At 43.5% G+C, this 25000-nt stretch overlaps 8 non-coding genes across 8 annotated transcripts; 6 read left to right on the forward strand and 2 right to left on the reverse strand.

Annotated features, from left to right (window-relative positions):
• Positions 1 to 190: 190 nt before the first annotated feature.
• Positions 191 to 263, forward strand: trnar-acg (transfer RNA arginine (anticodon ACG)). The gene has a single exon. It is a non-coding gene; the product is annotated as a tRNA-Arg (tRNA).
• Positions 264 to 584: 321 nt separating this feature from the next.
• On the forward strand, positions 585 to 656 carry trnae-uuc (transfer RNA glutamic acid (anticodon UUC)). Its single transcript has one exon. It is a non-coding gene; the product is annotated as a tRNA-Glu (tRNA).
• Positions 657 to 781: 125 nt separating this feature from the next.
• On the forward strand, positions 782 to 868 carry trnay-gua (transfer RNA tyrosine (anticodon GUA)). The gene is given in 2 exon segments: positions 782 to 818; positions 833 to 868. It is a non-coding gene; the product is annotated as a tRNA-Tyr (tRNA).
• Positions 869 to 983: 115 nt separating this feature from the next.
• Positions 984 to 1055, reverse strand: trnae-cuc (transfer RNA glutamic acid (anticodon CUC)). The gene has a single exon. It is a non-coding gene; the product is annotated as a tRNA-Glu (tRNA).
• Positions 1056 to 8981: 7926 nt separating this feature from the next.
• trnar-acg (transfer RNA arginine (anticodon ACG)) lies at positions 8982 to 9054 on the forward strand. The gene has a single exon. It is a non-coding gene; the product is annotated as a tRNA-Arg (tRNA).
• A 321-nt stretch (positions 9055 to 9375) lies between these two features.
• Positions 9376 to 9447, forward strand: trnae-uuc (transfer RNA glutamic acid (anticodon UUC)). Its single transcript has one exon. It is a non-coding gene; the product is annotated as a tRNA-Glu (tRNA).
• A 125-nt stretch (positions 9448 to 9572) lies between these two features.
• trnay-gua (transfer RNA tyrosine (anticodon GUA)) lies at positions 9573 to 9659 on the forward strand. Its single transcript is given in 2 exon segments — positions 9573 to 9609; positions 9624 to 9659. It is a non-coding gene; the product is annotated as a tRNA-Tyr (tRNA).
• Positions 9660 to 9774: 115 nt separating this feature from the next.
• trnae-cuc (transfer RNA glutamic acid (anticodon CUC)) lies at positions 9775 to 9846 on the reverse strand. The gene has a single exon. It is a non-coding gene; the product is annotated as a tRNA-Glu (tRNA).
• Between the last annotated feature and the right edge of the window lie 15154 nt (positions 9847 to 25000).

Consider the following 25000-nt stretch of genomic DNA (forward strand, 5'->3'; position numbering starts at 1 on the left):
TCTTCCACTGAGAAAGTGCCACAGGATCTGTGGGAATATCCTAACAACACCACAACTTGCCATAAAAACAAAGCAACCGAGATCCCCAACATGTGACGCCTCCATCTCGAAGCTTTTAATAGCAGACCCCTCATTGGACCCCTTCCTGACGTTGGCTCCAGGCCTGTTAATGGCATGAGATAAAGGTGGTGGGTCAGTGGCGCAATGGATAACGCGTCTGACTACGGATCAGAAGATTCTAGGTTCGACTCCTGGCTGGCTCGCTCACCCTTTTTTGACAGTCCAACAATAGGCTGCTTTGTCAGTGGGATAACGGTTACCATGAAATACCATGCGTCTTTTCAGATGCATTGCATGGGTACTGTCACAAGGACCTTGCTTTGCGACCAGTTTATAGTGTCTCTTATGCCAGCACAGGACTGGGAGGACACTGAACCCTATGGGCGAGGCAAATGAGAGCTCCCTCCGATGAGCCTGATGAAATCGAATTCAGTAAACAATTCCTTCGGCTCATTCCCATATTCTTAAAGAAGGGGGTGGTCGCACACTAAAAGCCAAAGGCCCTGCTAGTGGCACGAGGAAGTTCCCATATGGTCTAGCGGTCAGGATTCCTGGTTTTCACCCAGGCGGCCCGGGTTCGACTCCCGGTATGGGAAGTTTGTGTTGTCTTTGCTTCACTTATGGAAACGGACAGGACGTGTCTCTGTGCCTCTAGCACTTTTAGCCAGCAGGCGGAGCTCACGAAACCTGATAGGTTTAGGTTCTGTCCGCAACCGGTGTGCCTTCGATAGCTCAGCTGGTAGAGCGGAGGACTGTAGGTGGCAAATTGGCAATCCTTAGGTCGCTGGTTCGACTCCGGCTCGAAGGAGGTCTTTTTCACATGCAAACATTTAATTGGCCATGCTTCTCGACGAGGCCGTCAGCGCTTGAGTGTGTAGTCCGCCTTTTTGCAATCACGACTGCTACAAGAGGGCAAAAGCTCATTCCCTGACCGGGAATCGAACCCGGGCCGCGGCGGTGAGAGCGCCGAATCCTAACCACTAGACCACCAGGGAAGGTTTGCTCACTCTTTCCCATCAAGCCTGGTGTTGTGGAAATTCTTTTATCAACATCTTAAACAACAGTTGAAGAACAAATGAAGATCTCGAAAGTTATAAGTGTTAGTATTTATTTCTTGCAAGAAAGGCAGTTCACACACAGACAGAGTCTGATATGAGAAGGGCAAATGTCTTCTCATTTTACAGAGTTTATATACCCAAAAGATCAACCTCCTAGGTGTACCTCCTCCTCGTCTTATCTTTGGACTAAGGCCCCTGAGTTCTACGCATCTCCACAGTCAGCACATATGTCACTTAAGAAGCAACACCTAACCAAACATGTCTTGTTCTTGATGCACTCAAAATTATCTATTGCTAAGAAAGACAGACCATTCTGTCCTATTACTGTCCTGTCCTATTGACCTCTTTGCAAAGCGGACACTATTGAACTATTTGCAAAGGAGATGATGATGCATCTTGCAACTTCACAAACCACTCAAGCAGATATATGTTTCAAGATATACAAAGAAAATAAATTTTCTATTACATTCCACTCTTTTTTCATATCTTGAAAATAAAAAACAAGCCAGAAAATTTCCTTTCATAAAAGTAATCATAATACAAAAATAAGAAAGAAAAATGAATGTAAAATAAAATTAAGAAGAAGGAAACACCACATAATTTGATATTCTTCCATCGTCATAGTTTGCTGGTCTGACTTTTCCCATAACATTTTCATTAGTCACATTCATGAGCATTTACTTCCACACCCTCCAAAATTTCATCAACATAATTTTCCACGTCCATCGGGATGTTACATGTTCTACATGCTGTCATTGTTACATATTCACCCCCCAGGTCTATTTCCATTAGGCTATTAGTTGCAATTCTGGAAACCATTGATTTGGTACAAGAAACCACACATGGAATTGCAGTCAATGTTATACCTAGTACAGGAGCAACTACAGATATTAACCATCTCGACCATCCTTCTAGGCCCATGAACCACTCATCCTGAAAATTCAAAACATCTTCAGTCTTGTTAGCTAGTTTTAAAACCTGCCATGCTAACCCATTAATCTTTAACAGACTCGCAGCAGTTTCTCCCCCTGCTAAGAAAGACCATCCTGTCATTGCAACTCTACTAGTCCATGGATCCCATAGCTTTGTACCTTGGCACATCATAGGCATACTTTTTGACACTTCTCTTTTCTCCCTGTGGTTATCATTCAGTTGTTGTTTACCATCTGCCCTGTATATACTGGTACCTACGTCTAAAAGAGCTGGATAACAGCACCCAATCCAATCTTTGGGTGAAGAGTGATATGTGTTTTGTCCACATACCCACACTGTAGCAACTGTGCTGTCATTAAACAAACTCTTAGTCAAAGAGCAATCAATACCTTTTCCCTCTATATCACATCCTTTATCCGTCAAGTCTTTTTCTGTATGACAATACGATTGTCCCAACTTTATCAGTCTCTTCTCATCTACTTCTTTCCCTCTTTTTCTACACACATATCTCCAACCTGTGGCTTCACTTCCAAAACATTCTTTTTCCCACCTGTGTAATGCTCTGTTGGATTTGTACAGCTGACATCCTTTTCTGCACTACTTCCATTTTTCACTACCTCCGTCAGTCTCAATGTTTCCCATATTCCACACGAAATTAGCCCCTTTAATTTGTTCAGGTGTTGGCTTTTAAACGGGTGTGCTTTCCAAGTTCTATCCATCTGTAGACACCACCAACATGATTCCTTTATCTCCAGTGATTGTCTCTGCAAAACACTCAACATACAGGCTTTGTTACCCCCACATTGTGCTCTAGCATGCAGAACTGTCCTATCTGTATGATTCAGATCAAATTGTTGTTCTAACCATGTTCTTCTTCTTCTATGCTTTTGCTATTCAGCACTGGGCCAAATTTCCCTTGCTCAGATGGTTGATCAATCATTGTTATAGTAAGTGGGACATATGTCCCTTTCCCTGAAGTACACAAAATATCTACCTCCATAAACATCCTTCCAGCCACATGGTTCCTTACAGAAATACATAGTTTTACCCCACTCTTTAATAGCTTCTTCCTGTGCATTTCCCAATGCTGTGATGGGGTCACATACTATTGTAAGTTTTGATCCTTTCCCTTTTACTATACCCAATTGAAAGCCGTCCTTTCCGACTGCCTGGAGGCACCCACTAATTAAGAGGATAACATTTAGTAACATATTGCCTCCTGGCATTACCATGCCAGGCCAAAAAGTGTTCTTGTGTAAATGCAAATGTTCCAGTTGGTCTGTAGATGTAAGATCTGAGTCCTGGTTGAGTCGTTATGCTAAGAAATGTCACTCCGACTCCTTCACCGTCGACTGAATAAAGTTCTTTTGCATGTGTTCGCACCACCCCTAGTATGCTTGGGTCGTTTAAACACAATCCTTAATCCTTGGGCCAGTGGCTATAGTGCTGGGTTGAAAAATCAGCCACTGAACAGGCCCAAAATAATTGCTTTGAATACCCGGATTCTCGGGCTGTGTGGGGAATGGCTCTCCCGTTAATGGCTCCGGCACTTTCCGATAGTGCGTTCCATGGATCCATGGCACCTCCTCCCCGACCTTCACGGCAGTGTGAATGACCAGTAGCACCTGGTATGGCCCTTGCCACCTCTTTTGTCTCCAGTGCTTCCTTCTAAAGTCCTTGATGACCACGAAATCCCCTGGACGGATGGACTGCAGAGGTCCGTCTGCCACCTCCGGAACAGTTGCCTTTACCTGTCTAGATGTATCACAGAAAACCTTATCCAGTTTAACACAATAATTCAACATATCTTTTTCACACAAAGCAGTGTCAGGCAATGTTCTTTTGATCGTGTGGTTCCCAGCCCATGTGTGGCGGTCTTCCAAAAAGGATTTCAAATGGGGAGAGATTTACCCTCCCTCTGTGTCTCATTCGCATGTATGTGAGTGCTATGGGCAATGCTTTTGTCCATTATGTCTACTGCGACCACACAGTATTTCTTCCCTTCACTTGGTGTTAATTCAATGTTGTCAATCATGATGTGACTGAAAGATTTGTCTGGGCTGGGATACCCCACTAGTTTCATTGCCTGACCCTTACCCCCATTGTTTATTGCACAAATCATGCACCTGCTGCAATACTCCTGGGCCACTGTGGAAAAATCTTTTGTAAACCAGTTATTTTGCATACATTTCAGCATCCCCGCTTTTGACGAATGGTCCAATCCATGCGTCAACCTAGCATAAGCTGAAAAGAAATGTTAAGTTAAACATGGCTTGCCATCAGGTCCTCTCCAGATACCTGGAATGTGACATTGCAACAGGGCAACACCTTCTGGCAGGTGTAATGGCTCTAATCTTCATTTCAGCGTTTCGTTATAAATTGTTGGACTTTCGCAAAAACCTTGGCACAATCGTGTGAATGTATATGGTTTACCATTGAAATTGAAAGCGAACCAAAATTGAGAGTCTTTATCAACTGGTACACTGAAGAAGGCATTTGAAATATCTACCACAGTGTAACAGACTGTCTTTGGCGAAATTTGAGACAGTATCGGATATGAATTTGGCAGGATCGGAGCTCTGGCCTTCTGATTTTTTTTTTCTTTTTATTATTATTATTATTATTATTTATTTATTTTTTATTTATTTTTTATTTTTTTAGGAAAAATAGGTGTTCTGACAGGTGAATCTGGGCACGGCACAAACACGCCCCTTTCCAGTAATGAATTAAATAGAGGGGTGATACCATCAATAGCCTCTTGTTTTAGAGCATATTGCATTCTCTTAGGTCTGTAATCAATTTTTGGAGTGATCTTAACGGGATCCCTTTAATCAGACCTACATCATATTTGTCACGTGCCCAGAGTCCCTGTGGAACTGCTTCTACTGTAAACCCTTGGGAATAGACATTTCTTCATTCTTTATCATTGCAAAGTCACACAACACTTCAACTGTCCTAAATCCCTTAATGTGTTTACTTAATGACTGTTTGTAAAACCCTGTACTCATGGACTGCCACACATTTTTATCAGTGGTCAGAAACCAATCTGTTAATGAGTCACAGTGTTTCACAAACGGCCCCAAATCTTCCCACTTTTTGTGGCTTTGCAAGGGAGACGTGTGGGACGGCCCCCACCACATCATAAAGCGCTAGCTGCCTATCAGTCAATTCAATCTTTACAGCACACAACTTGACCAAAATAGCACTGAGGACTGCAGTTCCTCAATTTCCATTTTAATCCATTTTACAGCAAAAATTTCATCTGGCTCATTGCTGATATGACATGTACAATGCAAATTACTTTCTTCCATGAAATCATGGTCAGCAGGCATCCTATTTGTGGCTTTTGTTTTTAAACCACTTTGAGGAGTGCTCCATTCAAGCACATACAATATTTCAGCAGGTATTTGTATCATAGTCATATCAGCAGCGAGGCCATTGTCATCACAATACAAGTTCATCTTCAATTTACACATTAAATCTCTACCCAGCAGATTACATGGGCAAGTTTTTTTTTTTTTTTTTTTTTTTTTTTTTTAAAGAAAAGCATGCACAAATGAGTGATCACCAATCTGACAAGACAAATCTGCAGTATATGGTTCCCTCACCAGATGCCCTGTGGCACTCCTGGAGGTTGCCCATTTACCAGATAATACAGTTAAATCAGGCAATTCAGTATGTTTAAACAGAGTTTGTTGCTCCAAAATCTATTAAAAACTTAACTTTTCTGCCCTCAACTTTTACTTCAATCATTGGTAGTTTTGTGAATGCTTTATAAATTTGATCATTGTTTGCAAGCAAGATTTCTTCGTTGCATGAAAGCAGAAATAGAAATAAGACATAGTTACCACCTGGGAGTCAGACCTCTCACCGTCGCTCCCCTCCCCCTCTCAATCTCCTTGCTTATTTGGTTGTTGATGTTTCTGAAATCCTTGTAGTTGAAATTCCAAATGATTCAGAGGATGTGGACAGTCATTTTTCCAGTGTCCCTTTTGTCTGCAATTAAAACAGACTTCAGGGTCGTAAAGGACCCTGTTACCCATTCCTCGTCCTCTTCCTCTTTTACCTCCATCTCCTCCTCCTCTTGGATGATTTTCCATTATCAAACCTCCCATTTTCAGCAGAGCAAGTTGAGTGTCTTTTTCAGTCTTTTTCTGCTTATTCTTGGCTTGATCTTTCAGCAGCTGTTGTTGATGGTTTGCGTGTCGTCGGATTTCTTCCAGGCGCGCTTGATGGTAGCCCACACAAGATATTTTGACCCTTTTTCCTATTTCATGGTCCAGGCTATCCAGAAAAACAGTTTTTAAGTATTATTCATACGTACTTATGCCAGTTGGGACCGCAGCCCCCCCAGCTGGTGGACTTGGTTCAGTCAAACCACTGCACCGGTCAAATACTGCTTTCAGTCTTTGAAAAAAATCTTCGGTGTCCTCTCCGTCTTTCTGCTTACATGCTCTGATCTTGTCTGTGTGGACGTGCGCTGGAAACACTGTTTCAAGTGTGGTTTTTAGCTCGTTGACTTTGTTCACATAGGTAGAGTTGGTCTCGTCTTCCCAGATTGGGTTCACCAGACGTGCGTCTGTGGGCCAACGGCCAGTCATTTTTGACAATTTGGTAGGACCATGTTTCAGCTTCAAAAGTCTTTATCAGTTCATCAATGGTGGGTCTAAATTCTTTGCAGAATGCTTTAATTTCCTCACCCAGCTGTTTTCCTCCTGCATCCAGGTCAGACAGATGGCAGGCTGCTTCTTTGATATCTGCCTGTGTCCATGGTCTGTGAATCAGGATTGGACCTTCGTGTCCTGCAACTTCGATCATAGGTGCTCTGATCATTATCTCGTCGTACTTTTCATCTTCCTCCTCCAACGTGTTATAGTCGTCCTCCGCATTCAGGATCAGAAATCTCCTTCCTGAATCATCTCTTGTCAATGATCTGGTTTGAGGACCTTGAAATCCTCTACCTTGACTTGCCTTTGGTGTTTTGTTCTAGAGTTCTCTCTTGGACCTCTCTTTAAATTTTTTAGCTGGAGGAGTGTAGGCAGGAGGAGCAGAGAGGAGTGTAGCTGGAGCTGTCAGGTCTGGATAGGTAGATGTTGACCTGTCTTTTTCTTTTTCATCTTTGTCAGGATCTTGTCCTCCAGCCGCTCCTGGCTGTTCTTGCGGTTGTGGTTGGAAGGGGGAGCGGGGAGCCGGATAGTGGTCATCCTCAGCCAGGCGATTTTTCATACATCTCATTTCCTCGGAAGAAAAAGAAACAGAATTAAGCAAAGTTTCCCTGGCTTGTTCTGCCTTAGCATCTTTACTATCTGCACTTTCTAATGGTGCCAATGCTGCATTTATTTGTCTTCTTTGTCTGTTAATTGCCTCATTTAACCATAAATCTATAATTTGACCATCAAGGTCATAATTGTCTTTTTCTTTTCTTTTTGGACTTGCTTTTGTCCAATTTTCTTTGGTCTTTTGCAGATGGTTTACACTCAAACCCCCATTAAACCCATATTTTTCAATTATCTGTGGTATCCTGTGATGCCACCATGTTCCATTTTTCTTTGTCATAGAACTAAAATTTCCTTTCGAGAAATTCACTGTCTCCAACGACCCTTTACTTTTACAACTACCCATTATTATTATTATTTTTTCTTTTTTTTTTTTTCTCTTTTTCTTTTTTATTTCTTTTTTTTTTATTATTATTATTTATTTTACACTAATTAGACTTTTTTCAGATGACTTACTGAAAATTTCCCGCGTCGTCACTCACGCTGCCAGTAGTCCGTCACCACTGGTCTTTCCTTTGAGACTTTCCCCGCGTCGTCACACACGCGCCTGCCAATAATCGTCACTATTGGACTTTATTGAGACTCCCACGTCTCACTGACTCTTTGGGGAAATGTGCACGTCTCACTGACTATTTTGGAATATCTTTTTAGTGTAAAAAAAATTTTTCTCACCAAGCTTTTTGCAGCGTGATTTCTTTTAATCGTAATCGCGTCCACCTAGACCTTCCGTGGTGTTCACAATTCTCCCGTCCCTCAAAGTTGGGGGTTTGGAGCCATAGACTTTTTGTCTTTGGGATGATCAGTCAATTGATTCTTCCACGGAGGTCATCAGTTTTGCGATCGCATCCTCGTCGCCATATTGTTGTGGAAATTCTTTTATCAACATCTTAAACAACAGTTGAAGAACAAATGAAGATCTCGAAAGTTATAAGTGTTAGTATTTATTTCTTGCAAGAAAGGCAGTTCACACACAGACAGAGTCTGATATGAGAAGGGCAAATGTCTTCTCATTTTACAGAGTTTATATACCCAAAAGATCAACCTCCTAGGTGTACCTCCTCCTCGTCTTATCTTTGGACTAAGGCCCCTGAGTTCTACGCATCTCCACAGTCAGCACATATGTCACTTAAGAAGCAACACCTAACCAAACATGTCTTGTTCTTGATGCACTCAAAATTATCTATTGCTAAGAAAGACAGACCATTCTGTCCTATTACTGTCCTGTCCTATTGACCTCTTTGCAAAGCGGACACTATTGAACTATTTGCAAAGGAGATGATGATGCATCTTGCAACTTCACAAACCACTCAAGCAGATATATGTTTCAAGATATACAAAGAAAATAAATTTTCTATTACACTGGCTGTGTGCCTCTACCACATTTTGCAGCAACTGCTCAAGCAGGGCCACTAACACTTGAATTTTCCTCCAGGAGAGGAGATGTCTCTGACCCTGGATAACAGATCTTCCACTGAGAAAGTGCCACAGGATCTGTGGGAATATCCTAACAACACCACAACTTGCCATAAAAACAAAGCAACCGAGATCCCCAACATGTGACGCCTCCATCTCGAAGCTTTTTATAGCAGACCTCTCAATGGACCCCTTCCTGACGTTGGCTCCAGGCCTGTTAATGGCATGAGATGAAGGTGGTGGGCCAGTGGCGCAAAGGATAACGCGTCTGACTACGGATCAGAAGATTCTAGGTTCGACTCCTGGCTGGCTCGCTCACCCTCTTTTGACAGTCCAACAATAGGCTGCTTTGTCAGTGGGATAACGGTTACCATGAAATACCATGCGTCTTTTCAGATGCATTGCATGGGTACTGTCACAAGGACCTTGCTTTGCGACCAGTTTATAGTGTCTCTTATGCCAGCACAGGACTGGGAGGACACTGAACCCCCTGGGCGAGGCAAATGAGAGCTCCCTCCGATGAGCCTGATGAAATCGAATTCAGTAAACAATTCCTTCGGCTCATTCCCATATTCTTAAAGAAGGGGGTGGTCGCACACTAAAAGCCAAAGGGCCTGCTAGTGGCACGAGGAAGTTCCCATATGGTCTAGCGGTCAGGATTCCTGGTTTTCACCCAGGCGGCCCGGGTTCGACTCCCGGTATGGGAAGTTTGTGTTGTCTTTGCTTCACTTATGGAAACGGACAGGACGTGTCTCTGTGCCTCTAGCACTTTTAGCCAGCAGGCGCAGCTCACGAAACCTGATAGGTTTAGGTTCTGTCCGCAGCCGGTGTGCCTTCGATAGCTCAGCTGGTAGAGCGGAGGACTGTAGGTGGCAAATTGGGAATCCTTAGGTCGCTGGTTCGACTCCGGCTCGAAGGAGGTCTTTTTCACACGCAAACATTTAATTGGCCATGCTTCTCGACGAGGCCGTCAGCGCTTGAGTGTGTAGTCCGCCTTTTTGCAATCACGACTGCTACAAGAGGGCAAAAGCTCATTCCCTGACCGGGAATCGAACCCGGGCCGCGGCGGTGAGAGCGCCGAATCCTAACCACTAGACCACCAGGGAAGGGTTGCTCACTCTTTCCCATCAAGCCTGGCTGTGTGCCTCTACCACATTTTGCAGCAACTGCTCAAGCAGGGCCACTAACACTTGAATTTTCCTCCAGGAGAGGAGATGTCTCTGACCCTGGATAACAGATCTTCCACTGAGAAAGTGCCACAGGATCTGTGGGAATATCCTAACAACACCATAACTTGCCATAAAAACAAAGCAACCGAGATCCCCAACATGTGACGCCTCCATCTCAAAGCTTTTTATAGCAGACCCCTCATTGGACCCCTTCCAGACGTTGGCTCCAGGCCTGTTAATGGCATGAGATAAAGTAGGTGTTATGTCAGGCCTCTGAACAGTCAGACACCGACAAGCCATCCGCCGGCCAGTGGCGCAATGGATAACGCGTCTGACTACGGTTCAGAAGATTCTAGGTTCGACTCCTGGCTGGCTCGCACACCCTGTTTTGCTTCGCTGCCAGCCCATAGCCACTTTATCATTTCCTTTTATTAGCCCATCATTTTTGTTATTATTATTATTATTGGATTAGTTGAATAATATTTTAAATTGACAGTCCAACAATAGGCTGCTTTGTCAGTGGGATAACGGTTTCCATGAAATACCATGCGTCTTTTCAGATGCATTGCATGGGTACTGTCACAAGGACCTTGCTTTGCGACCAGTTTATAGTGTCTCTTATGCCAGCACAGGACTGGGAGGACACTGAACCCCATGGGCGAGGCAAATGAGAGCTCCCTCCAATGAGCCTGATGAAATCAAATTCAATAAACAATCTCTTCAGCTCATTCCCATATTCTTAAGGAAGGGGGTGGTCGCACACTAAAAGCCAAATGGCCTGCTCGAGGCACGAGGAAGTTCCCATATGGTCTAGCGGTCAGGATTTAAGCAGGGTAGGGCCTGGTTAGTGCTTGGATTGGAGACCGCCTGGGAATACCAGGTGCTGTAAGCATTATTGTTTAAAAAAAAAAAAAAAAAAAAGAGTCAATGAAATGTTTCAAAAATGCTAAATTGTCTCTTTTTTTCCTCAAAATGCCTGAAATAGTCTCTAAAAAAAAAAAGTGGTCAGGATTCCTGGTTTTCACCCAGGCAGCTCAGGTCCTGGTTTGCTCACTCTTTCCCATCAAGCCTGACTGTGTGCCTCTACCACATTTTGCAGCAACTGCTCAAGCAGGGCCACTAACACTTGAATTTTCCTCCAGGAGAGGAGATGTCTCTGACCCTGGATAACAGATCTTCCACTGAGAAAGTGCCACAGGATCTGTGGGAATATCCTAACAACACCACAACTTGCCATAAAAACAAAGCAACCGAGATCCCCAACATGTGACGCCTCCATCTCGAAGCTTTTAATAGCAGACCCCTCATTGGACCCCTTCCTGACGTTGGCTCCAGGCCTGTTAATGGCATGAGATAAAGGTGGTGGGTCAGTGGCGCTCACAGCAACCTGTCAGACGACCCTATTTCTGGTAGTGATTACCAAAAATGAGCCAATCACTGTTTGCGGCCCTTCGAGAATTCTTCGAGAAATTGAAAAATGAGCCAATCACTGTTTGCAGCGCTTCGAGAATTCTTCGAGAAATTGACCAATGGGAAAAATGCCTGTGAATACGTCACTGGCCAATGAAATGTATGACTGTCGCTAAGGCCCACAGTGATGCGTTGGCCAATCAGTGAATGTCTCATACCAAGATATTGACCAATCATGTTCTCAGCGGGTTTTATAATAAAAGTGAATCCTCATCGCTACTGTAACAATACAATTTGACTCTTGTGAATACATATTTCTTTTTGACCGGTACATTTGTATTAACGATAATCTTCAGCGGCTATTATAATAAGTTTTTCGCCTGTTACGCTGTTGTTACAATACGTTTTTCTTTCTTGTTTAATAACGTTATAACGTTACGTTTGACGACGCCGTAGAAACTGAGGTAAGTTATATTTATTTCATTATAACGTAACACGACGATGTATTCATAGTTTCATTCATTCATTGTTCGCCATATATTTGTTTGTTTGTTGTAACGTTATGTGTTGTTTTCTGGGGTATTTGTTTGCTTATAATATTGTACAGTGTAAGTTAACTATAAGGTGATTTTGGTCATTCAATCATTCGTTTTTTTAACCACTAAAAAGTGTAAAGTGATTGTATTTCTGTTTGTTTTAGAAATGTACAGTATATTGATTATGCATAGGAGCCAAGTTACCTTTATTTCTATATTGCTTTATACAATACATTTTGTTGCAAAGTTAAACAATAGGAACAAATATTAAGGTAACACTTTACAATAAGGTTCATTAGTTAACTACATTATTTAACATTGACTAAAAATGAACAATACTACTTCAGCATTTGTTAATCTTTGTTAATGTTAATTCCAACATTTACTAATACTTTATTAAAATCTTGTTAACATTAGTTAATGCACTGTGAACTAACATGAACAAACAATGAACAGCTGGATTTGTATTAACTAACGTTAACACAGATTAACAAAAAAGTAACAAATGTATTGCTCATAGTTAGTTCATGTTAGTTAATACATTAACTAATGTTTAATAAAAGAACCTTATTGTAAAGTGTTACCAATATTCCACATATTCATATTCTGCAGTAAAACAGCTCTGACTAGACCATAGTGTCAATACAGCTCATGTCAGTTCAATAACAGTGTAAAGTGCACACATAGCCACTATACAGTGGAGGCTATTCATGGTGCTCAAACATGTACATGTCAGTATCTCTTTTAGTTTGCCATATATAATGGCTATTTATTATGTATTTATTTGATGTTTGCTTGTAGAGATAGTATGCAGTCACACCATTTTTAAAAGAGTTAAAATAGTTTTGAATAAAATGTTTGCTTTTGCAAGAAATATGTTTCACGAGTTCACATGTACATGAAATCAAATATAATTTTAATGCGTATTTGGCTTGCTGTTCGGGGGAGGGTTTCGAGCCCGGAATTTTTGCCCGAACCCAGAGTTCTCCCCCTATACTGGGGTAGACCCAGCCCAGAGTGAGGTGATGGGGTGGTGGAGGGATGCTGAGAGACTTGTCGTGAGACATGAGGTGAGAGAAGCTTTATTTATACCGGCTTCCTTTGAGTTGATTGGTTGATTACCTGAACATGCTCCTCCCGAACTTTGTTTACATAAAACTTCATTTCACGAGTTCACATGTACATGAAATCAAATATAATTTTAATGCGTATTTGGCTTGCTGTTCGGGGGAGGGTTTCGAGCCCGGAATTTTTGCCCGAACCCAGAGTTCTCCCCAAAAAGCAAGGTATGGGACAGCGAGCGTAAAAAATATTCCCCCCAAAAAGTGAAGGGCATGAGAAGGTAATTACCAAAGAACGAGCTTGACCGTTCGACCATTGAGGGCTCTCGCGACGTCCGACGGGAACTTGGATGCTCACAGCATCGGACGGATAAGCCCCGCCAGCAGTTGAACTGACAGCTCGATGACGCCAGATTTAGACGAGCGGGATATTGGAACGAGTTAAGCCGTTCAACCGGGAGGGCTCTCGCGGCATCCGACGGGAACTTAAGTGCACACAGCGTCGGAAGGGTAAGCCTCGCCAGTTGAACGGGGGCGCCCGCTGTACTCGGTCGGGAGGGCTCGACCGGCGCTTCGAAGGGTGCTGGGGCACGGGAATAGACCTCTCGCGGCCCAACGAACGGGGAGCCCTTGCGGCGACACGAGCGCGGCCGTCCAACGATGATGAAAGTAGGCAGGCTCTCACTGCGATTCGGACGGGAGGGCTCGACCAGCGGCTCGGAAGGGGGACGAGCCCGACCCACGAGCGGGGAGCCGTCACTTCGTACGAACGGGGGAGCCTGCAATTTTAAAATGTTACGCCGTAATTTGGATATGCTTACGACGCGGGCGTGGAATACGGTGATGGTGTCGATGAACGGAGCGCAACAGGTGATGGAAATTAATTAATTAATTAATTAGTAAGGGTTTGGTGAGCGTTTCGGATGTGGAAGCGGCTGGATCTAATGTAAGTATTGAAAGCTTCAGATGACCAACGACCGAGGGTTTGGATTTGTTGTTGGGAAAGACCTTTTTGTGCGGCTGTGGTTGCTGCGCCGATGCGAAAAGAATGGCTTGAAAATTGGTTTGCAGAGATGCCGGATTTGATGAGGACTGCTTTGAGATGTTTTTGGAACCAGAATCTCGTGGCTGGATGATTGGAGTCGTCTGTGAAGAGTGGATCGAGAGGGGATTTTAGCGTGGAACGTTTATACTGAAGGTAATTTAGCAGGGAATGGAACGGTTGAATGGGAGTCGGCAGATTGAAAATATATACAAAATGACCTTTTTTAGCTCGATCTGTTTTGCTTTGTTTGATGAAGAAAGATATAGTTTCGTTATCCACGATCTGCAAATCTGAGATGGTAGGGTGAATGTTTGGATTGAAATTGGAAGTGATTGTCAATTCTGAGCAACGGAGAAAGCCGAAGAAAGCCAAAATAAACATAGCTTCTAGTGTGCGCGCTGTGTTGGTGGAGTGGTATCCTAGACGGAGTGATGTAATGCATTTGGCGAGTATATCAATTGTAATGGGTTGTCTGGTATCCGGGCGAGTGGGGTGAGTTCTTTGAATTCCTTTAATGAGAAGGGACGTTTGGGAGTTATTGATAGCGGGGGCGGGCTTACCATAAGTTAGTTTGTGAAAGAATTGAATGCCGCTTAAATAGCTTTTTATGGATCCGGCTTGGAGACCTTTAACTTGGTTGAGGTGAGATATGAAAGAAGTAACGGTTAGAAGAGAAAAATCAGGAAACGGTAAGTTATGCGAGAGGTGAAATAATTTGAAAGATTTCCACGCGGTGTAGTATGATTGGAGAGTTCTGGGAGAAACTGCTTGCAGGATAGAATCGATGGACGTGACCAGAAGGGATTTCAATGGATGGTTTATGGGAAGATTAGTTGAGAATAAGGAGGTACTGGGGTTGGAACGGGGTCCGCTTCTGGTGCCAGCATCCTGAATCTCTGAAAATAGAAACGGGAGAGAGAGTCAGCGATTTGGTTGAGAACACCTGGGACGTGTTTTGCATTAATGATGAACTGATCGCAGGCGGAGATCCAGATGAGGCGTCTGAGGAGTGGCATTATTGCAGGTGAGCGAGAACGACCTTTATTGATGCATTGAACGGTTGCTTCATTGTCGCAATGAATTTGAATGCTTTTAGATGACCATTCTTTCCCCCATAGGGAAGCTGCGACGACAATCGGGTAGAGCTCAAAAAGGGCCGAGGAGGCTGAGGACTCGGGAGTGTCTAGCAGCTGGGGGGGCCATGGAGATGCAAACCAGCGACCCTGGTAATAACCTCCGAAACCGACTGAGGGAGCTGCGTCTGTAAACAACTTGATGTCGAGGGGGAGAGAGATAAAATCGTCGTAAAAAAAAGTTAGACCGTTCCACTGATTAAGGAAAGTGATCCATAATTTTAGCTCCTTTTTGCACTCGCAAGAAAGGTTGACTTGGTCTTCCAGCGCGTGGACTGATGACGAGAGTGCGAGGAGATGCGTGATAAACGGGCGGCCTTGCGGGATGATACGCATTGCATAGTTTAAGTGACCAAGCAGCGAGAGGAGTTCGCGTTTGGAACATTTTGAGCGGTCCGTAAAATTGGCGGCGATTAAAATGATTCGATCTATTTTTTCCTTTGGCAGTGAAGCCTGGAAATTAACGGAATCCAGATTGATGCCCAGAAATTCTATGGATGTGGTTGGCCCTGTTGTTTTTTCCTGAGCTAACGGAATCCCTAGCTCGGCGAAGACTTTTTGCACCCTGACGAGGTGAGCCGCGGGGATGGCGTCGTGAGGTGAAATGATTAAGAAATCATCGAGCAGATGGAGGAGGTGAGGAATTGCGTAATTATTGGAAAGGATCCAACATATGGCTTCTGATAGGGTGTCAAAGATTTTGGGGCTGCTTTTGCAACCGAAAGTTAGGCGTACCGAAAAATAAAATTTTCCCCGCCAGTTCACGCCGAATAAATGCCACGAATCTGGATGGATAGGCATTACTTTGAAAGCAGAAGTGATATCTACTTTCGCCATCCACGCGCCGCGACCTGCTATTTTGATCATGGTTATAGCTTGATCAACGTCGTGATATTTAATTGAGAACTCTTCGAGGGGAATGAGACTGTTGATGCTTGGATATGGAGAGTTGTGAGGAGCTGAGAGGTCGATAATCAAGCGCTTTTTTCCTGAAAATTTTCTTGTAGCCACGCCTATGGGGCTAATGCGGAATTTGACGAACGGGGGGGCTTCGAACGGACCGATCATGAAACCTGATTCTATTTCTTTTTTTATTAGCTCGTCTACCACTTCGGGCTCTGCTAAGGAAGACTGAAGATTATTGCAGATGATGTTTTTGGTAGGCTGGCATTCCACGCCAGGTTTAAAACCTTGGCTGAGACCGGACAACAGGTAATTTGTAAAGTTGGCGTCTGGGTGATGGAATAATTCCTCAGCCAGGCGGGAAATATTCACTGGAGTCGAGAGATAGTTTTTCTCGCCTTTATTTACAGCTTTTTGTACAGGACATACAACACGGGCGTGGGCACCGCCACAATAATTGCAAATGTGGAGAAAACGACAGCGTTGTCTTTGGCATTTACCCTCGTTGAAATTATTGCAGACTTGTCTGTTAGACGCGACGTTTGGGGCTCTGCTCGGAAAGATGCTACCGGAAGAGAGGTCCTCTCTTGCCGGTCGCGGGACGTAGCTTGTGGGTTTGATGGGGATCTGCGCTGGGCCGGGAGGAATCGAGGGATTGATTTGCGGGCATGCTGTGGTGGCATGGTTTACGGACCTGCAAATTGCGCAAGAGATGTTTCGGCATCCGAGAAAGACGCGATTATGGAGATCAGAGTCCAACGCTCCCCAGTAAGGACACTGATTCCATTGAGAAATACGGACGGCGCATTTAGCAGAAAATAATTTGTGATAAGTGTAAAAATGACTACCCCCATACGACAGCGCAAGCTCCGCTATGATGGAAAGGTAATCGTTGAGCTCGCGCCGTCTATGGGGAAAAACGGAGCATATAACTTCGGTATAGCGGTTAAAGGAAATACAGAATTCGGCCAAAGACAATGTGCGAGATGAAGCTTGCGTGTTGTTTTTTAAAGTGACGGATATATCGCCGCAATCCACCTGGCGATTGGATTCCGGCATGGGGAACATCGAAAGTAGGGAGCCCAAGTCTACATCCGCACCTGCGAGGATTTGAGCTCTGATGCTGTTCGTCACTGGCGGAGGTTCTGCGGCGACGGCGTTTGGAGGGGCTGGTTGAGGAGTGGCTGAAAAGAGAGAGAAGGAAGATCGAGCGTGTAGAGGATTAGAAGTGGGGAGGACCGGAGCTGAGGTCGTTTGCGGAGGCATCCTCACGCCAGAGTCAGCCCCTGCTCCGGGTGGAGGGGGGAAGAATTGAGGGTAGTAGTGAGGAAGAGGAAGAAAATGCGTCGGCGTCTGACCGGCTAACGGAGGCATCCTCGCGCTAGGGTCAGGGTGCGCACCTGGGGCTTGAAAGTAAGGAAAATTGAAAGAAGTAACAACGGGAGGGAGAGGAAGCGTTTGAGGAGCTGATGTAATGTTGGTGTTACAGAGATCCGGCGCGTTCGGTGCCACGGTGGGAGGGGCTGGAGGGAAAATTTGACCTGGAAGAGAAAGAACCCCTTCCGCGACTGGGTCTGGGGCGCGGCCCAGGCTGGCGGAAGGTCTGCGGCGACGTGGCGCGTGGGCGGAGCCCGGCACTGAAGGTGGATAGGCTGGAAGGCGAGCAATCCGGGTCCGGCAGGCTCTGCTCGTTCGAGCCGGTGAAATGGCATCTGGAACAGAAAGGTGAGTAGGTTGTAAAGACACGTACAAATTATATAAATCTACTTTTTTCGCTCTGCGAGAAAAGTTGACGTCTGAATTAATCAGGGCTTGTCTCAGCGCTTTAACGGTCCACTTCCCTATGGGAGGTATGTTTGGGTGTGTCAAAGAGTGCGAAGACGCAGAGGAAGATGGTGGGGTCCTCGCCGGTGGTGGTGAGGGGAGTCCTCGGCGTCTTGGCGTGCGTGGAGAGGATCGTGGAAGTTGGCGTCCCCGGTTTGAGGAGGCTGGAGATGGAACGATCCTTGGATCCGCGGGTTGTGAAGGAGTCTCATCAGTGACGAGAGAATCGTCATCGGATGGGAAAAGCTCTAGCTCGGACATGACGGCACAAGGGCGGAGTCAAATGCTGAGAGACTTGTCGTGAGACATGAGGTGAGAGAAGCTTTATTTATACCGGCTTCCTTTGAGTTGATTGGTTGATTACCTGAACATGCTCCTCCCGAACTTTGTTTACATAAAACTTCATGAAGTTTTGCATGTAATGTGTGTTTTTTATGTGTTTATTTTATAGAATGGAGCCTAAATTCAGGAGGAAACCTGAAGGGAGTCTTAATATGTGTGACTCTTTGGTCGCTCTAAGGGTGAAGGAAGAGAACAAAAAGAAACCCTGGTCTCGGGCTCTCTCCCCAGATAAGGTTTTGGAAACTGCAAGGCGAGCTGTAGTGCACCAAGGTGAAGACCCAAGCAGAAAATCATACATTCTTGGCCAACATACAATGCAGTTTGGGGTCTTCAGAGGTCAGACCTTTAAGTGGGTTGCCGAAAATGCTCTGGGTTATGCTGGGTATCTGGTGGCAAGCATGAGGAGGGAAACGAGTGAAGTGAAAGACTCAAAAAACAACTATGCTAATAAAGCAGCCTTTGCCGAATACATTGGGCTTTTCCCAGAGGGTCGTGAGGCCATCTGTATTAAGGAAGGAAATATGGATTCCACAGGCTCCCGGCAGAAGTCTTCGAGTGCCCCACAATCCTTATCCACAGGCTCCCGGCAGAAGTCTTCCAGTCCTCCACAGTCCTTATCCACAGGCTCCCAGCAGAAGTCTTCCAGTGCCCCACGGTCCATACCTTCAGTGTCATCTGTCCGCACCCTTTTGATTGGCAGATCTCAAAATCCACAAAGCATTGACAAAGCCGTCAAAAAAATGTTAACATCACCTGTACCCCAACCAGGTAAGCAGTCTTTAGAAATTTGTTTTTTCCCTTAATCTGTCAGTGTATAGAGTGTTTATTAGTGTAAAGTTCATAGTGCATTAAAATTTGCATAGTTTTACAAAACATAGTAATGTTTTTCCAAAGAAGTGACTTATGCAAGCTTGCCTTTTTTTGGTTTAAAAAATATAGTGGACAGTACAATTGTGAAATATTTTTTATAAAATTTAAAATAACTGTTTCTATTAATATGCATTTATTTAAATTTCTTAATTAAAGTTATTACTAGTACAAATTGAAGTGCAGCAAAATGATGTACTATGTGTAATTGGTTGTATCTTTATTCTTCAGCTTTAATTGGAAGATCTACAAAGAGATCTGAAACAACTGTACCAGTGCCTGTAGAATCTACAAGTGTGGCCTCTTTTGCATCATCTGAGCAGGGTGACCGTGAGCTGGTTGAACAGGCAGACTTGCTGGAATCGCAAGTGTCCCGTAAGTCCCTGAACATCTGAAAGATATATATATATATATATTATTTGTTTTATCTTGTAAAGTCACGTATTAAAAGTTTTTTGGGTTTTTTTCTGTTAATTTTGCCAAGGTAAACAAATGTGCCTCCCAGTGGGCTGGACTCACACGTTGCCACATGCAGATCAGCTGTGGATATCAAAGGCTTTGTTTAAGTTTTCATCCCACAACCAACCTGAAATGGACTTCACCAGAGTCGACAGGATGTGGTGGTACCCTCCACAACCGCACTTTGCAGTTACTGGAGTACCAGGGACAGAGCGCTACTTTGGCCATCCCTTCTTTCTTTGGATGCCAAGAAAGCTGTGGAGAGTTCGACTAACATGTCCACATCCTGAATGTGTTAACGTGGAGCTCACGTCAGCAGGACTGCACCAGAAGATCCGACAGGTAGTCGATGTTAAAACGTCCTACTTCATGGCGTCTGAGTACCTGTCTTGTAGGAAATGCAAGAGGAAAGTGATCAGCTGGAGCTTTGACATCATATCCCAGCTGGACATCAGTCATAGGCTACAGTTTCCCTGCATTCTTACCTCAAAGTTGGCATGTGACATGGCAGTGGTCCGCCTTCTGCGTCAGAGAGGTCTGGGAAACAGCAGCAGCCAAGTGCAGAAGAAGCTTGAGGAGCAGCACTCTGAGATCTGGCTGCAGAAGGTTGTCCAGTTTCTGACAGATTGCCAGAGTTTCCGCAAGGGGATCACCGCAGGTCTTGTTATGCCCGTGTCTTTCGAACACCCACCTGCAATGCTCCCTGTACCCAAGCACCGGTGGCTGATGCAAGTGTATGCTCAGGATGTCCTTCAAAGACTAGATGAGGTCAAAGCCAGTATAACATCGCTGTTTGGACGTGTGCTGAAAATGGATTCCACCAAGAAGGTTGCACGCAAGCTTGCTGGTCACAGTGCTGGAACAGCCACCTGGGTCACAAATGTCGGAAACGAACATGGTCAGGTCATCATGTCTGTTCTTACAGCAAGTGAAGGCTTTGGATTGGCACAGATGGTTGCTGGCATCATTAAAAGGTACAGGGATGCTGCAGCGCCTCCACCTGTACTGCTGTATGTCGACAGAGACTGCTGTGGGGCTACTCACCTCAAAACGATGTTTGCGGAATGGAAGGACCTGGAAATCAGACTCGACATCTGGCATTTCATGAGACGGATTTCTGTGGGGTGCACAACAGATTCACATCAGCTGTATGCAACTTTCATGGCTCACCTCAGCCGCTGTATTTTCTCCTGGGACCAGGAGGACATGGACCGGCTTTTAGCGGCAAAGCGTGCAGAGTTGGAAGGACAGCTCATGCAACCCTCAGATGCTGATGTTTTGCGTCGCCTCAGCAAGAGTGAACTGGCCCTTCACTGCAAAAGAACCACACGTGGCACAAGGGAGACTGTGGATCTCATCACCCAGCTGGTCCAGTCCTTTGAAGGGGAGAGGGGACGTGACACTTTGGGTGTGCCTCTCATCAATTCCGCTCGAATGGCTGAGATATTGAAGTCACAGAGGAAACACGTGGCCTGCATTCAAGATCCCCCTGGTGTACAGCTCTATGTGCAGACAGGAACCCTGAAAAAGGGAGGGCACACTCTGCCAACGTTTAGGTGTGCCAGAGGTTCGACTTCATTGGAATCCTTCCACCTCCATCTAAACAGGTTCATTCCAGGTAAAGTAACTGTCCTGTTAGTCTTTTAAAGTAAATGTATTATGGTTGTAAGTAATGAAATATTAAAGTGTTCTTTCCTGTATATTTTAGGGACATTGGCCAGTGATACATTTTTCCAAGCCTACCTGTTGGATGGATTAGCCCGGTGGAATGAGGACAGAGCAGATGCTGCAACCTCTCAGGGCGTGCAGAAGCCCCATTCATACAGTGGCCTCCTTCGTCATGCTGCTAATGTGCTGGGAGAAGATGTTCTTGGACAGAAGATAGTGTCGTATGTTAGTCCACATCAATACACTGGTACGTTCATTACAGTTGTCTGACAATTGTTTTTGCTTGTTTAAATCTTTAGACAATTGTTTTTGCGCTTAGATCTTTGAATAAGGGTCCTTAATAAAAAAAATGTATTGTTAATTGTACAGGGTCCCTAAGCAGTTTGGGAAATTACAGAATTTTGGAATGAACCCTTTTCCTCTCTTGTTGTGTTTTAGGTGAACTGCTTGGAATAGAGTATCTATACCAGCAGACTGGCAAGGTTCCCAAGGTCTACAAGTCAGCAATTCAGGAATTGGAGACTGTCGATGTGTCTATTGCAGAAGATGAGGGCTATGTGGAACCTGTGGACTTTGATGATTTGACTCTCTCTGCCTTGGATGAAGCACTACCTCCTTGTGTGTCACCCTCTAAATCATGTGCAGTCCCTTCCACAATCCACACCATTCAGTCACCATCCACACAGCCCTCAGAAGATCCACACACGTTGCCCTCTACGCCATCAAAACAGCCCTCAGAAGATCCACACACTTTGCCGTCTACACCATCCACACAGCCCTTAGAGGATTCACACACGTTGCCCTCTACACCTTATGCAGTCACCTCACCTTCTTTTGGTCCCTTGTCTACTCCACCTGCCACACAGTCTGCACCGGCTCTACAAAGGAGACAAAGAAACCTGTCCAGCGAGATGTCTTCCTGTTCAATGCCACCTGCTTTTCCTGATGTAAGAATTCTGCCTTGTTCATAGATTTTATGTACTGGGTTGGTATAATTGAAAACTTTAGATGCAAAAGCCTCCAAATCTGATGTTTTTTTGTCTAAAATTAGCATTTTATCAGACTTCTATGTTTATGTTCAGTTATTTCACTTTAATGGCAATGAAAAGGCCTTATTTATTATATTCTTATTACCTATTGTGTCTGTTTATTTATTTATTCATACATTGTATATAAAGTGTGTGTATATATGCGCTGGTGAGCAAAAGGTTTTTGACAGAAGCATGCATTTAATTACTCAAAAAACAATTAGTTTTAAAAGGGTAACTGTTTGAACATTATGTTTAAAATGTGATTTATTCCTGAGATGGCAAAACTGAATTTTCAACTACCTCTTTTCTTTTTTGTAGGATTCGGTTGGACCTGACAACATCAAAGGTTTTGGTGCAGTCCAGAACTTAGCAGAGACATTGGTTGAACTCAGGGAACACAGTCTTGCTTTGACAAGAGAAGAATCTGCACAAATTATTAGTTTGTGGCAAGGACTAGCAGATTATGACAAAGAAAAGACTGTGTACTCTCCACGCCACCAATCTTCCCTGAAGACAGGCCGGTTTAGGGCAACCAAAAAAATTGTGGCACCAGGGGTAGAGAGTACCAGAAGGTAAGATATTTTCATCATATTTTCCCATTTCTGGCTGTTCCGAATGATATGACTACATAGCAACCAGTTTGAATTCTCTCTCCACATTTTCAGATGCTTTGTTGGAGCAAACAGTCCTGCACAGTGGCCTGACTGCAACAGAATTGTCGAGGCAGTTTTTGTGAAACTGTGTGCTGTCTATCCCAACCCTGTGCGTAAAGAAGGAGTTAAAATCTCAAGATTTAACTTGATTGCACATGCCTACAAGCACATCAGAGAGTGCATTTTGAGCAACGCGGAAGTGATGCAACAGACCACCCTCCAGTTACCTGAGGTCAATGCAGCTACACTCACACAGTGGTGAGTTTAGACACTTATGTTTTTGCTCTGTTGGGATTTGTAATCAATGCATCTATAAAAAATAGTTACAACCATATTTAACACTCATTTATTTCATTTATCATATACAAAACATGCATGCCTCCATTCTTGATACAAGACCAGTATAGTATATGTACAGTTTCTTATCAAAATGATCTATGGTACCATTTGTTGTTTTGTAGGTACAGCAGACGTACTAGAAGTAATGAGAGGGGCATTTTGACTCAGGGACTCCATGCACCAGATGCCCCAATGACAGCACCAGATAGGCTTCCACCAGCTCTTCAGAAAGAACAGAGTCTGCAGCGTGGGAGTAATGACAAGCCCCATGTGTTCAACTTGCCTCCGAACACAGCTGGGACGGCCAAGATCAGATCTGGGCCACCAATACCTCAGATGATACTGCCACCACCACTTGCACCAACCTCACTTGCTGTACCAGGGCAGCCATCTAGACCACTCCCAGTTATCCTTCCTACTCCTGTTTCCTTCCAACCTATAATGCTCCTTGTAGCACCACCTGGACAAACTATGCCAGCAGCAGCAGCAGCAGCAGCACATCCTTCTGTACCATACACCACTGAGTACTACAGGAAGAAAAAGATGGAAAAGGAGCAGATGGGCATGAAATCAAGAAAATATGTCCGGAAGACAGAAGTAATCATTTGCAAAAAGTGTAGCAAGGAGAGAAAACCACCATCTCATATCCAGTATTTTGGCAATTGGTTCTGTGAGGAGACAGCCACTGAATCATTCACCGACTGGAGGGCAGCACTGCAGACAAGAGGATATGGCAAAAAGAGACCAAGAAGTGAGGAGAAGTGAAAAAGCCGTGGAACTTCCAAACAATTCGGAAGTTGGAACATTCCACAGTGGAAGACAGGACTAAACTGCACCACACTTTTTGCACTAATTATCTGAAATAGTATATTATATTATATGATATTATATTATATTATATTATATTATATTATATTATATTATATCATATTATATTATATTATATTATATTAATGTATTTATTGTATGTATCTTATTATTATTTTTATTCTGATTTTATTGATATAATAGTATATTACAATTATTATACTCCTATATTCTGTATATCTATAATATCTATATTAGATATTTTTGATCAAAATGGCAAATCAAATCAAAATTTGGATGTGTCAAAATTGCACTGCAGTAAAAGTTTGTTTTTGTTCACTATTTATTATTTTAGATTGATGTGTCAAAATTGCACTGCTTAAAAGTTTGTTTTTGTTCACTATTTATTATTTTAGATTGATGTGTCAAAATTGCACTGCTTAAAAGTTTGTTTGTGTTCACTATTTATTATTTTAGATTGATGTGTCAAAATTGCACTGCTGTAAAAGTTTGTTAACTATTTATTATTTTAGATTCACTACTGTTTTAAATGTTTTTATTGACTTCTATGCAAACAAAACTATGCAAATAAAAAAGGTTGTTCATCTTTGACTGTCACATTACTGTCATTCTGCCTATTTGTATACTCAAAATATTTGTACCTGCAAACAATTTTCTATCTAATCTAAATACATAAAATGACAACATTTCAAAGGGGGTAGGGGTAATTGCTTATGACAACATTTCAAAGGGGGTAGGGGTAATTGCTTACAGTTAAAAAATATCACAAAATTATATATATATATATATATATATATATATATATATATAGTAATTTGATTACTATTATTGGGTTCTGTACACTACACACACACTTGACCATTAAGTAATCATAGAATAAGCCAGAAAATATATTTTAAAGGATTTATTCTATACTGGAAGCTGTCAATTTGCACTGAATTATTCAAATAAGTTTTGTAATGCCTTTGTCCATATAAGGGACTTCCTGTAGC

The sequence above is a fragment of the Pimephales promelas genome, chromosome 5 (assembly GCF_988280905.1).
Source record: "Pimephales promelas chromosome 5, fPimPro1.hap1.1, whole genome shotgun sequence".
Classification (NCBI taxonomy): Eukaryota; Metazoa; Chordata; class Actinopteri; order Cypriniformes; family Leuciscidae; genus Pimephales; species Pimephales promelas.